Raw genomic sequence first — 11,148 nt, forward strand, 5'->3', positions numbered from 1 at the left:
GGGGAGCTGCGGGTGCAGGCAGGCAGGTAGGACCCAGACGCAGACGGTTTCAGGAAAACGGCACTTTATTCTCGCCTAAAGGCTAAGGCACAGGAATCAGGGAACTCAGGAGACAACAGGGAACTCGAGAGGGAACAAGGAACTCGAGAGACGACAGGGAACACGGAACACGCAGGACTAACAACCACAACTAACCACATCAAACCACAAGCAACCACAATGACAGCACAAGGAACAAAGGAAAGACGAGGGCTTAAATAACAAACACAACGAGGAACAGCTGAGACACATTAGGGGAGGGAACAGTAATCAACACAGGAGGGAAACACAGGGAAACACACACACCCTGACAGTCATTGCCTCACACTGAGAGGTAGTTGGCAAGAGGCTTCAGTTTCAGCTATGGATCCTTAACTAGAGTGAGCTACACTGTTGTTTTGCTGAAGCCACCGTTAGCCCTTTTTTCCAGATTCAGGCAGGGCTGGGTGAATTCTGCTTGCAGCTATATTCAGGGACGCGGGAAGTCACTCCGAGGGGGGGGTGCTGAGAGAGAATCTATATAATGACATCATACCTCTCCTGGAACCGTCACCTTATCGTGGTGGAGAGGTTTGCGTGTCCCTGTGAACCTGAGGGCTGTGTTGTCTGGAGCCTTGTGCTCCTGGTAGGGTCTCTCATGGCAGAGTGGTCTCAGGCGAGGGGCCAGACTAAGAATGGTTCAAAAATCCTCAATGAATAACGGAAATAGAGGAGATGTGACCCGGCCCGGAGGAAGCCCGGGGCCCCCGTCTGGAGCTAGGCCCAGACGGAGGGCTCGATGGCGAGCGCCTGGTGGCCGGGTTTGCCACGGAGCCCGGTCGGGCAAAGCCCGAACAAACTACGTGGCACCCCCCCCTCTCTTCATCTCATGGGCCCACCACCTGTGGGAAGACCCGTTGGGGTCGGGTGCGCAGCCACATGGGTGGCAGCGAAGGTCAGGGGTCTCAACGGACCAGACCCGGGCGGCAGAAGCTGGCTCTGGGGACGTGGAACGTCACCTCGCTGTGGGGAAAGGAACCGGAGCTTGTGAGGGAGGTGGAGCGCTATCAGTTAGATCTGGTGGGGCTTACCTCCACGCACAGTCTCAGCTCTGGTACCGTACTCCTCGATAAGGGTTGGACTCTATTCTTCTCCGGAGTTGCCAAGGGCGTGAGGCGCCGGGCGGGTGTGGGGATACTCATAAATCCCCGGCTGAGCGCCGCGGTGTTGGAGTTTACCCCGGTAGACGAGAGGGTCGCCTCCCTGCGCCTAAGGGTTGTAGGGGGGAAAACTCTGACTGTTGTTTGTGCGTATGCACCAAACAGCAGCTCAGAGTACTCGGCCTTCTTGGAGACCCTGAATGGAGTCCTGTATGGGGCTCCAGTAGGGGACTCCGTAGTTCTGCTGGGTGACTTCAACGCCCACGTGGGCAACGATGGAGACACCTGGAGAGGCGTGGTGGGGAGGAACGGCCTCCCTGATCTAAACCCGAGCGGTCGTTTGTTATTGGACTTCTGTGCTAGTCATGGATTATCCATAACAAACACCATGTTCGAACATAAGGGTGCTCATAAGTGTACCTGGTACCAGAGTACCCTAGGCCGAAGATCAATGATCGATTTTGTGATCGTGTCATCTGATCTGAGGCCGCATGTTTTGGACACTCGGGTAAAGAGAGGGGCGGAACTGTCAACCGACCACCATCTGGTTGTGAGTTGGATCAGGGAATGGGGGAAATTTCCGGATAGACCTGGTAAGCCCAAACGCGTAGTGCGGGTGAACTGGGAACGTCTGGAGGAGGCCCCCGTCCTAGGTATCTTCAACTCACACCTCCGGCGGAGTTTTTCTAGCATTCCTGTGGAGGTTGGGGGCATTGAGCCGGAGTGGGCGGTGTTCAAAGCCTCCATTGCTGAAGCTGCGGTGGCTAGCTGTGGCCTCAGGGTCTTAGGCTCCTCAAGGGGCGGTGACCCTCAGACACGCAAAGACGCTTTCCCTCTTCCTCGCATCGAGGAGTCCCTCGATGCATTGACAGGAGCCCACTGGTTCTCTACTATGGACCTAGCCAGCGGGTATCACCAGGTCCCTGTTGCGGTGGGTGATCGTGCCAAGACGGCCTTCTGTACACCTTTCGGCCTTTTCGAATGGCAGCGAATGCCATTCGGCCTTTGTAACGCGCCAGCAACCTTTCAACGGTTGATGGAAAGGATTTTTGGGGACCAGCAATGTCAAACCTTGTTGTTGTACTTGGATGACATTGTGGTCTTTTCTACTTCTGTTTCCCAACACCTGGAACGTTTGGAACTTGTTCTGGGGCGTTTGCAGCATGAGGGCCTTAAGGCCAAGTTGAGCAAATGTGCATTTTTCAAACAGGAGGTTGGCTACCTCGGTCACGTCATTTCGAGTCAGGGGGTGGCGACGGACCCTAAAAAGATTGAGGCAGTGGCTAGTTGGCGTTGCCCTAGCACCGTCTCGGAGGTGCGTTCTTTCTTGGGGTTCGCCAGCTACTACCGCCGGTTTGTGGAGGGTTTTGCCAAGGCGGTGGCCCCCCTCCACAAGCTGGTGGCGGCGCTGGGTGGCACTAAATCAAAGCGAGGCCCGGGCCAAAGTTTGCTGTCCCATTGGTCTGAAGAGTGCCAGCAAAGCTTTGATGCCCTAAAGAGAAAGCTGACCACGGCCCCTGTCCTTGCCTACACCGATTTCAGCTTGCCATTCATCTTAGAAGTGGATGCGAGTTACAGCGGATTAGGGGCTGTTCTATCTCAGGAACAGGGGGGGAAGGTGCGCCCTATAGCTTATGCCAGCCGTGGTCTTAGGCCCACTGAGCGCAACATGTCCAACTACAGTTCCATGAAGTTGGAGTTCGTCGCGCTCAAGTGGGCCCTCACCGAAAAGTTTAGGGAGTATCTGTTGGGGCAGCGCTGTATTATCTTTACGGACAACAATCCCCTAAGTCACCTGTCTACTGCAAAACTAGGAGCATTAGAGCAGCGCTGGGTTGCCCAGATGGCTCCATTCGACTACGAGATCAAATATCGCTCCGGCAGACAGAACCGCAATGCGGATGCTCTGTCGAGGCAGAACCCCTCGGACCATCCTGTTTTGGCGGATTTGGCCCTGGGCACGACCCTTCCAACTGCCTTACAGCAAGTTGAGCAGGCACAGCCAGTAACGCAGGTGGTTCAAGCGGTGGTTACGGCGTTCCCTGATAACAAAACCTCCCATTTGCACTCTAGTCAGGAACAAGATCCCGTCTTCCAGGAGGTTGTGCCACATTGGAGGCGAGGTGTTAAACCTGGGCCTGCTGAGAGACAGCGAATGTCCAAGTCGGCATTGGTTCTCTTACGCCAGTGGGACCGACTAGTGGAAAGGGAAGGTGCCATATACCGTAGGGTGTTTCGTTCAGACGGAGCAGAGGAATATTTCCAACTGTTGCTTCCTGCTAAGTTGAAGTCTGATGTTCTGACCCAGCTACATCAGGAGCATGGCCACCAGGGGGTGGAGCGCACCTTGGACTTGGCCCGTAAACGGTGCTATTGGCCCGGGATGTCCTCCGATGTGGCTCGTTGGTGCCTTGAGTGCGAGCGATGTCAAACTGCAAAAGACACTAAACCCCCAGCACGTAGCTTCATGGGGCATTTGTTGGCCTCAAGGCCAAATGAGGTGCTTGCTGTGGATTTCACGTCACTGGAACCGTCTCGGTCGGGTGTGGAAAATGTTCTAGTTATGACTGACGTGTTCAGTAAGTTTTCGCTGGCCATCCCAACCCAGGACCAGCGTGACTCCACCGTGGCAAGAGTGCTTGTCCATGAGTGGTTTTACAAGTTTGGTGTCCCTGCTCGCATCCATTCCGACCAAGGTCGTTGTTTTGAGGCAATTCTCATCCAACAACTTTGCCAGCTCTATGGTGTGGAGAAATCACGCACCACGCCCTACCATCCTGCCGGTAATGGCCAGTGTGAGCGGTTTAACCGCACCCTACATAACCTCCTCCGTACTCTGCCAGCATCTCGAAAAAGAGATTGGGTTGCGTGCCTCCCACAGCTGCTCTTCTGTTATAATACCACCCCGCATTCAGCAACCGGTGAGTCCCCTCACTTCCTGTTGTTCGGCCAGGAGCCACGCCTACCGCTTGACTTTTTGCTGGGAACAGTACCCGACCCTGTAGCCGGGACGGTGCATGATTGGATTGACGAACACCAAGCCAGGCTGCAAGTCGCCTTTCAGGGGGCTGAAGGCCGGCTTCGAGCTGCAGCCGGTAAACGGAAAGAGGCCCATGACCGTCAGGTTAAAGATCTACCACTGGGGGAGGGTGAGTTGGTCTACCTCCGTAACCTCAGTAGGAGGGGCTGCCACAAAATTCAGGACCTGTGGAGCCCAGTGGTATACGAGGTTATCAAAGCCCCCCCAGTAAACGGGGCGGTGTACACTATTGCTCCAGTGACTGATCGGAGCAAAGTCCGACAGGTACATCGTGGTCTCATTAAAGCCCGGCTAGGGAGCGATGCACCGGTAGGCCCGCCTTACACAAGTCCGCCAGTCGTTGAGACTGTTGTCGTGACGGAGGACGACATGGATGTTGATCTGGCGTTCTTGCCCCCGACGTCACTGCTACATCCAGTAGCGACGCCTGTTGTTGCCCTTGCCTGTCCGGGCCCCCAGGTGTTGCCTGCTGACCCCCCAACAGTAAACACCAGTATCCCAGCCAGCCCCTCCCCTAGTCTAGACACTCAAACTAGTACTAGCGGAGAGGTTCATACTGACAGTACACCCGTAGTACGGGTGGTAGAGAGTCTGGATCAGGTAGAGGTCAGTATGCCAGTGCTATCGCCAGTGGTCCCAGAGTCGAGCATTGGTGGAGTGGCTCTACGCCGGACATGTAGAGCCATGGCAGGCCAACATTCTAACATTCACCATTTACCTCAGACAGCCGGCCAGATGGGGGTGTGCCCCAGTGGCCCTGTGTCGAGTCCAGTTGGTGCTGCTCTTCAAACCGAGGGTTCGAATGGGGCTGCCAACCGGCCTATCGTCGGGACGCCGACTGAAAATGTGGGGGTAGATTGTGGTGAGACGCAGGGGCAGAGCCCTTTGTAATGATCAGGGCCGTCACAGCCAATGGCTTGTGTCTCCACCTTATTTATTCTGAGGTAGCTTTTTGTGTCGGGAGGTGCCACAATTTGTCTCCTCGTTATTTCCTGCTACGCCCCTCCAGGCAACTTGCTACCGGTATGTACGCGTGCTTTCCCTATGGACGCTCTGGCTGATTTGTTTGGCATGGTGATTTACTTTTTCACACTGGTCGCTTTGCAGCGCTTGTGCCTGTTGCTTGCTGGTGCCTGCTGGTGCCCTGCCTTGGTTGGTGATGCGTGCAGGTTGTTGATCGCGTAACAGTCTCGGTGTGGATTCCAACCGAATGCTAACATTCAGCTGTGAGCCGCTGGCTTAAGTAGGAAGTTGCCAACTTCCTGGTAGGTATCCCTTATTTTATATCGCTATTGTTTTTAGAATTATGTTTAGCACTAACGGGGTGACCTGTATGCCTTCTAGGTACTGCCGATTGTGTCGTTGCCGACTGCTGTTTTTGCCACCCGTTGTTTACCACCAAAGCTGCCCAACTGTCCTGGGCTAGCCTGGAGGATAGCGGCGAAGACGCCAACGACCACTATCTGAACGTGATCTGTCTGTTGACTTGTCCTTGTGTGTTTCCACCTGTCCGTGTCGCAACTAGTGTGTGTCGGTCTGTGTGTTTGTAGAGTCTTGGCGAGTGCGTGCGTGTTTGTCCTGGGCTAGCCTGGAGGATAGCGGCGAAGACGCTAACGACCACTCTTTGAACGTGATCTGTCTGTTGACTTGTCCTTGTGTGTTTCCATCTGCCCGTGTCGCAACTAGTGTGTGTCGGTGTGTGTGTGTGTGTGTGTGTGTGTAGAGTGTTGGCGAGTGCGTGCGTGTTTGTCCTGGGGAAGTGTTTGGTTTAATTTGGGGGATTTTGTTTATAGTTTATCACGCATGTTTAAGATCCTTTTTGGCCTGGTTCGTGTGTTTGTTATATTTTGTTTTCTTACTGATTTCCTTTTTGTGAATTACATTTTGTGTAGTTGTGTTTATTGTTTTGTTTGGTCGCTTGTATCTACCCTCATCTCTCTTTTGTTCCTTCGTTTCCAGGCGCTGAGTGCCCACCGCAGGGAGGCAACTAGATCCTTTAGGTGGTGGTGCCCCCTTCCCGAGTGTGGTTTCACGTGTGTCCTCTTGGAATTTCTCTTTTATCATTTTGATCCTGTGTTGCTGTGTGTATGTGCGAGCACGAGTGACTGGTTGGTGTTTATGTGTCTCCCCCCTCCGTCTCCTGGTATCTTGCCCCCCCTGCTGGTAAGCCTCAGCCCTAACCATCCTGTCTATCCCCTACATACCAATTGATTTCATTTATCCTGTTTGTTACATGTGGAACACACATGTTTTAGTTAATAAAAACAACCTATTTTTGGAACTTCGTCTCTGGTGCCGTCAGTCAACGAACGTGTGTGCTATATAATTGTTTGGATTTAATTGATTAGTATATCCCTGGGTGCAATCCCTTGGGTGGCGTTGTCGGTTAGCTTGTTTTTCCCCTTAATGCCACATTTGGCATTAAGGGGAGGCCTTCCGGGATATGATATCCTGGAGGACTCCTGACTCGGTTGCAGGGTACCGACAGGCCCGAAGGGCTGCAGCTGCTGCCGTGTCGGAGGCTAAGCAGCGGGTGTGGGAGAAGTTCGGAGAGGCCATGGAGAAGGACTTTCGGTCGGCACCAAAGTGTTTCTGGAAGACTATCCGGCACCTCAGGAGGGGGAAACGGGGAACCGTCCAAGTTGTGTACAGTAAGGATGGGACTCTGTTGACCTCAACTGAGGAGGTCGTCGGACGTTGGAAGGAACACTTTGAGGAACTCCTGAATCCGAATAACACGCCCTCTATGTTGGAGGCAGAGCTCGAGGTTGATGGTGTTTCGTCGTCAATTTCCCTGGTGGAGGTCACTGAGGTAGTCAAACATCTCCGCAGTGGCAAAGCCCCAGGGATTGATGAGATCCAGCCAGAAATGCTAAAGGCTCTGGGTGTTGAGGGGCTGTCATGGTTGACACGCCTATTCAACATCGCGTGGGAGTCGGGTACAGTGCCAAAGGAGTGGCAAACCGGGGTGGTGGTTCCCCTGTTCAAAAAGGGGGACCAGAGAGTGTGTGCCAATTACCGGGGTATCACACTTCTCAGCCTCCCTGGTAAAGTCTACTCCAAGGTGCTGGAAAGGAGGGTTCGGCCGATCGTCGAACCTCAGATTGAAGAGGAACAATGCGGTTTTCGCCCCGGACGTGGAACTACGGACCAGCTCTTCACTCTCGCAAGGATCCTGGAGGGGGCCTGGGAGTATGCCCATCCGGTCTACATGTGTTTTGTGGATCTGGAGAAGGCGTATGACCGGGTCCCCCGGGAGAAACTGTGGGAGGTGCTGCGGGAGTATGGGATAAGGGGGCCTATCCTCAGGGCCATCCAATCCCTGTACTCCCAAAGCGAGAGCTGTGTTCGCGTCCTCGGCAGCCAGTCAGTTTCGTTCTCGGTGGGTGCTGGGCTCCGCCAGGGCTGCGCCTTGTCACCAATCCTGTTTGTGATATACATGGACAGGATATCGAGGCGCAGTCGTGGTGGGGAGGGGTTGCAGTTCGGTGGTCTGAGGATCTCGTCACTGCTCTTTGCAGATGATGTGGTCCTCATGGGATCATCGGCCTGTGACCTTCAGCACTCACTGGATCGGCTGGCGGCCGAGTGTGAAGCGGCTGGGATGAGGATCAGCACCGCTAAATCTGAGGCCATGACTCTTAGCAGGAAACCGATGGATTGCTTACTCCGGGTAGGAAATGAGTCCTTAGCCCAAGTGAAGGAGTTCAAGTACCTCGGGGTCTGTTTCGCGAGTGAGGGTACTATGGAACGTGAGATTGGCCGGAGAATCGGAGCAGCGGGGGCGGTATTGCGTTCGCTTTACCGCACCGTTGTAACGAAAAGAGAGCTGAGCCGCAAGGCAAAGCTCTCGATCTACCGGTCGATCTTCGTTCCTATCCTCACCTATGGTCATGAGGGCTGGGTGATGACCGAAAGGACGAGATCGCGGGTACAAGCGGCCGAGATGAGTTTTCTCAGAAGGGTGGTTGGCGTCTCCCTTAGGGATAGGATGAGAAGCTCAGCCATCCGTGAGGAACTCGGATTAGAGCCGCTGCTCCTTTACTTAGAAAGGAGTCAGCTGAGGTGGTTCGGGCATCTGGTAAGGATGCCCACTGGGCGCCTTCCTTGGGAGGTGTTTCAGGCACGTCCAGTGGGGAGAAGACCTCGGGGAAGACCCAGGACTAGGTGGAGAGATTATATCTCAACACTGGCCTGGGAACGCCTCGGGATCCCCCCGTCAGAGTTGGTCAATGTGGCCCGGGAAAGGGAAGTCTGGGGCCCCCTGCTTGAGCTGCTCCCCCCGCGACCCGACCCCGGATAAGCGGAAGAAAATGAGATGAGATGAGACATCATAATAAATGCTGCGCAACATCCGTTGTTTACAGAGACGAGATGACGGGTGACGTCACATTCAGGGATCCGCTCTGATAAACACTCTACTGGTGTGTAAAAAGAGTTCTGCCAACTAGCCACTGTTATTCACAAACGTTAGCAAGTAAACAATGTGGAAATTAGAGTCAACTCGGCTGATACTGTGCTGAATTTCACACACTAACAACATGCCGACAAGCTGTTGCGGTCCAGGATTATACACAGCGTTATAACAAGGATTCAGGAGGTTATTTCTAAAGGTTTACAAAGGAAAGTGACAATAATAGAAAGCCTTCATTTTCATCCAGAGTTACGAGTTGTCTGATATGAGGAAAGTGACGGTTTCTCCGTCAAGTGAACCGTCCGTCTTTGCTCTTTTTTTGCCAACCAGTTTACGTGCGGGATTCCAGAATCAAAACGATAACATTCAACGTGTCTATTAATATGAAAGCAACATTTTACACCAGTTTTAGAATGTTCACTACAACAGATGTTGAACACCAACATGCTTATGTAAAATCAGCATAGTACCGATAATATGATAAATATCATAAAAAGGGTGGATGTCAATAATTTAATGAAAAATCATGTTGTATGATAAAATTATACAAATTTTTTTGGGGATTTGTTCAGAAAACTTTCTCACTTGCAGTTACATCCAGGGGCCGCTGCAGCACCCTAAGCACCCCCACTTCCCGCGTCCCTGGGTAACACTGTTGTTTTTTATTGGTCGTCATGAAAAAAAACATAAGGGGTAACACTGTTGTTTTTTATTGGTCGTCATGAAAAAAAACATAAGGGGGAACACTGTCGTTTTTTATTGGTCGTCATGAAAAAAACATAAGGGGTAACACTGTTGATTTTTTATTGGTCGTCATGAAAAAAAACATAAGGGGTAACACTGTCGTTTTTTATTGGTCGTCATGAAAAAAACATAAGGGGTAACACTGTTGTTTTTTTATTGGTCGTCATGAAAAAAAACATAAGGGGTAACACTTGTTTTTTACTGGTCGTCATGAAAAAAAACGTAAGGGGTAACATTGTTGTTTTTTATTGGTCGTCATGAAAAAAAACGTAAGGGGTAACACTGTTGTTTTTTATTGGTCGTCATGAAAAAAAACGTAAGGGGTAACACTGTTGTTTTTTATTGGTCGTCATGAAAAAAAACGTAAGGGGTAACATTGTTGTTTTTTATTGGTCGTCATGAAAAAAAACGTAAGGGGTAACATTGTTGTTTTTTATTGGTCGTCATGAAAAAAAACATAAGGGGTAACACTGTTGTTTTTTATTGGTCGTCATGAAAAAAAACGTAAGGGGTAACATTGTTGTTTTTTATTGGTCGTCATGAAAAAAAACGTAAGGGGTAATGGTGCGTTCGAGTATTCTCTGCGAACCGACTCGGATCTCGGATCTGACGCCACGCCCACACTTCAAGCGTTTTATTATTTCGCTCGGTCGTTGGAGGAAAACATGGACGCCACCCGGAAAGCTGTTGTCGCGGTAGCATTGGCAGAGGACCAGGCGATCCAATATAAGTAGGCTATAGGCCATAGTCAAGTCAAGTCAAGTTTATTCAGATAGCACATTTAAAACAACAGTAGTTGACCGAAGAGCTGTACACAAATACAATATATTTGTGTACATAGGCGGAGATACGGACGCAGTAAGGTATTGCAGTAATACGAGTGATTGAAATTACAATTTAAGCCACCAAAGTGGTCCAAGCACAATGAAAACAGTTCATACTTCAAGTCACAATGGGCGCAGCCATCTTGAATTCTGTCTCGGAATTTCGCTCGGTCACCACTGAGTTCAACCGAGATGGCGAGATCGCCGTCCGAGGAAAAGGGGCGTGTTTGTGCTTGTCGCTAGGCAACGTCCTCGGACCTCCGAGACGGATGGATATTAAAACGCACCATAACACTGTTGTTTTTTATTGGTCGTCATGAAAAAAAACGTAAGGGGTAACATTGTTGTTTTTTATTGGTCGTCATGAAAAAAAACGTAAGGGGTAACACTGTTGTTTTTTATTGGTCGTCATGAAAAAAAACATAAAGGGGGTAACACTGTTGTTTTTTTTGGTCGTCATGAAAAAAAACATAAGGGGTAACACTGTTGTTTATTATTTGTCGTCTTGAAAAAAAACATAAGGGAAATAATAGAAACACACACAAACATTTTAATGTCATGTATATCCTCTTTATTGATGATTGATTATTGTGTATTGTCAAAGAAAAAGAAAAACAACAGTGTTACCCCTTATGTTTTTTTTCATGACGACCGATAAAAACGACAGTGTTAACCCTTAGGTTTTTTTTCATGACGACCAATAAAAAACGACAGTGTAACACTGTTGTTTTTATCAAATAAAACATGAGGGGTGACACTGTCGTTTTTCTTTGGTAGTCACGGAAAAAAGCATAAGGGGTAACACTGTTCCTTTTTTTATTAATCGTCATGAAAAAAAACATAAGGGGGAACACTGTCGTTTTTTATTGGCCGTCATGAAAAAAAACATAAGGGGTAACACTGTTGTTTTTTATTGGTCGTCATGAAAAAAAACATAAGGGGGAACAC

This window comes from Gadus macrocephalus, chromosome 11 (genome assembly GCF_031168955.1).
Source record: "Gadus macrocephalus chromosome 11, ASM3116895v1".
NCBI lineage: Eukaryota > Metazoa > Chordata > Actinopteri > Gadiformes > Gadidae > Gadus > Gadus macrocephalus.